Raw genomic sequence first — 4,223 nt, 5'->3', positions numbered from 1 at the left:
ACAAAACCCTTTAAATGTAGTAGCTACAAAATTGACTTTAATTTTTTTCATTAATACAAATATAATATAAATAATGTAATCTATCTAGTAGACTAATAATATTAAAGTATTTTTAACATTTAAAGTAGTATTATAATTTTAAATTATTTTTTTAAATAATATATTTGTATTTATTACAAAGATTTTAAATAAACTATTGATAGATTTTATAATTAACAAAATATCTCCCTATTAATAATTTTATAATTATTTTTCACATAATATTCAAAATAACTTTAGTTTTAGTTTATCTAATATTATGTTTCTATTTATTATTAAAAATTACTTTATATAATAAAATATGTCAAATAGATTGTAAAATATAAAATATTTTTAAATATTAAAATTATTTTAAAATGTCTATTATTACATTTATTTTAATGCTATATTTCTATTTATTATAAAATTTTGGAGTCAATTTTTTGTGTTTGAAGAGTCAAAAAGGTATTATGGCCAAAAGAGGGTTTTGATGTCCATTATTGAAAATTTAGAAGTTTTTGTGACCATTTCTCCAAATCTTGGGGATGTATGTATCATTTTTCTTAGTGAAAATGATTGTTTCATTAGTTTTAATAATGCGTTTAATAAAGTAGAATTAGAATAGGCTCAAATCGGAATAGAAAATTGGAATCAGAATGAGTTATTTACTTAAATTGTAGGAATCGAAATTAGAATAAGCTGGATTGCCATTATTATATTTACTTTATCTTGTAATCAGAATTGGAATGAGTTAGATTGTAATAAATTATTAAAAAATACTTAATGAATTATTGTCATAATATTATTTTATATTTTAATTATAGTGATTATTAATTCAAAAATTATTATTATTATTAATTATTGTCAATAATATATTAATATGTTAATTAATTGTAAATTTTTTTAATTAATTAATTATAATAATATACTAATTAATTATAATAATTATTATAAAAATATATTAACTAATAATATTAATACGAATTATTTAATTATAATAATATTGTAATAATTATTGCTATCATTTATTCCAAAACTATAATTATTGTTAATAATATATATAATATATTAATTAATTATAAATGAGGACAAAGTGGCGATTTTTAATTTTGGGAGAGGACAAAATGGTCAATCCAGAGAGAGACTTATTCCCACCCCCTCCCTAGGAAATGAGTCTCCCATTACTCATTTGCAAATTGTGGTGAGCCCCCATGATTTCGACGATTCCCGACTCTATTTTTTGAAGTAAGCATGGTCAATAGTTCCGATTCTGGATTCCAATTCCCTAATCTGGGAAGTTAAGGCACCATAAATGTGAAGAACAAGTTTTGAAATTGTTTAGCATAGTAAAGTTTATAGCTATGCAAGATGGAGTTTGTTTTAATGGTCTACAAAGTAGAAACTATATTAAGTTAAATTTGGCAAATAAAAATTGTCATTTAGATTAAAAAAAAACACACAAACTTAATCTAAAGGATGGACAAATGATTATGTGAAAATTAAAGGTTTGTCTTCGATTTTTTTTCCTCTTATTTAGATAAGTCATTTTGGAAAATGACGAAGGTGATTTGGCATTTTGCATTGTGTTAATATTCATTGTTACCAAAACAAATATGATGCTATTAACCAACATTACACTATTCTAAATTAAAAAAAAAAAACTATTTTTGAAGTTGGGTATTTTGATCATTTCATCAGTTGACGAACAGTCTAGAGATGAAAATATTAACATCAAGTAGAGGTGGTAAAAATACCCGCCCGGTTTGGACCTGGACCGTACCCGGGTGTACCCGGCCCGGGTATGAAGCCGGGTCGGTCTTGGGCATCACTTGATAAACCCGGAACCCGGATTTTATTAAAAAAATTATAAAATATATATTATTTTAAATATTTTATATTTATTTGACTTATTTATTATACATATATAAAGTTTTAAACACTTAAAGTTTATATTTTCATGTCAAATTTTATTGAAATAAATTTAAAACTTATAAAATTATCAAAAAATAAAAAATATATACACATAAAATATTAAAAAATATAAAATCCGGGTATCCGGATTAAAACCCGGCCCGGACTCGGACCCGGACCGGTTGCATCCGGGCAGGGTCCGGTCATGGCAATACCCGGACCCGGCCCGGGGTTTTGCCATCTCTAACATCAAGGGAGGTCTTTGAGAATATGTAGACACATTCTTTCAAAGTGAGAATAGTCTGAAAGTTCAGGGGATGTTTCTAAAAATTACTCCTAAATAAAGGCCCACGATCTGCAAAATAGACTTTAGCAAGATTTAAAAGTTCACATAAAAGAGATCCCCTTTTCTCTTCCCTTCTCGCTTCATTATCTTACCTTAGAACAACCTACTTTGGCGTTAGAGTACCTTTCGTAGCTAGCCCATCCTTAGTCATCAAACACCGTTTGGATAAGGTCCTCAACAATCAACTCTTTCAGTGAAGGTAAAAAGTTAATCTTTTTTTTCGAGGAGGAGGTAAAAAGTTAATCTGTTCATACAGCAACACAATAACTTAGAATTTAAGACATCTAGGCGTTTGAAAATGCATTGACCTTAACTAGTAGATTCTGCTCCTCCTAGATGATTTTCTAGTGTGACAAAGATAAAAACCCCAATATAATCTTCCTAAGATACAATGATGATCCTATTGTATTAAGAATGCAGTCCCAACTACAATAGGAAATAACAACTTGAAGAAGAAATGAATTCTAAATTCTAGAATACATTGACCATTAAACTTTGACCATTGAATTCTATGATTATGTAAACAAAAAAAAGAGATTAAGATTAAATGTAAATCGAGACACCCAACTTCTGCATATGAGTTATTGGAAGTGTAATTTACTAGTTGTTCGCACCTATGTAAGAGATCTTTGGATTGGGCCTTTAGGAAGGCCTATTCGTGGCGAATCTCTCAATTGAGTTTATGAATACTACCAAAGAGTACATCTTTTTAATCTATTTCGTTATTTTCAACTCATATATTATCTCAATTGTCTTTAGAAAAGCACCTAACCTACTTTTAAGCCTATTGGTAGTATGATTGGGTAGGTATAGTTTAAAAAGTCACATCACTAAAATATTTAGTAAAGACTACCAATATAGTTTAGAAGTTTGGTTGATTTATTCTTACATTTGTATGATGAAAGATATATAATATTTTTATTATTGTTGTCAAAAATGTCATTTAAAATTCATATTTACAATGTACAGTATAATATGTATAAATTAATAATCTCTATAATATAATAATTTTTTGCGGTCCCGACTTGGGCCCTGAAACTAAATTAATAATTTCGATAAATTAATAAGATAATAATTTTTCTGAGAACTCCTATATAACTATGTGGTCTCATTTATATCATAAATTAATAATTGTAGAAATTATAAATATTGTGAAATTACAAATGTAACTGACTATGTCAATTTATTAAAATGTGAGTCTATTATAACTTGTTTTTTCTTGAAGCGCAATTCATCTGTCATGGATGATTTTTTAACACCCTTTAAATGAGAAGCCATTGTAATTTAACAAGTTACTATGAAATAAAAGAATATTTTGTGTTTGTTTATATAGACAATAATTTTAACTTAATTCATTGAATATATTTAATTTCTAATTTAGTTCATTGGATATATGACTTAGCTAAATTATGTAAATACATGAATAATCTTTAATTAAGTAGATAAATAGTCAAATTCAATTGATACAATTTAATGAAATTACATTTATTTTAGTTCATTGAATACACTTAGATAAATTTATGTAAATACATGAGTTTAGTTAATCAAGTAGAGTAGGTACATTAGATGAATTAGTTCAAATTCAATTAATACAATTTAATAACTAACATTTAGTTTAGTTTTTGAATACATTTAGATCAATTTATTGTAAATACATGAATTTAGTTAATCAAGTAGATAGGTACATTAGATTAGTTCTAATTCAATTTATACAATTTAATAACTAACATTTAGTTTAGTTCATTGAATACATTTAGTAAAATTCATGAATTTATTTAATCAAGTATACATTATTTATTTGATGAATTTATTTAAATTTTATTGATTATATTTGTAAAATACAATAAATTTTCAGTCAATTAAATGTTAGTTCTTTGTACAGTAAACACACTCTATAAATTAATAAATTATTAATTTATCAATTAATTAATATCTCTCTAAATTAATA

The sequence above is a fragment of the Citrus clementina genome, unplaced genomic scaffold, assembly GCF_000493195.1.
Source record: "Citrus clementina cultivar Clemenules unplaced genomic scaffold, Citrus_clementina_v1.0 scaffold_9, whole genome shotgun sequence".
Classification (NCBI taxonomy): Eukaryota; Viridiplantae; Streptophyta; class Magnoliopsida; order Sapindales; family Rutaceae; genus Citrus; species Citrus x clementina.
The sequence above is the reverse complement of the archived record's forward strand: the minus strand, read 5'-3'. Positions refer to the sequence as shown.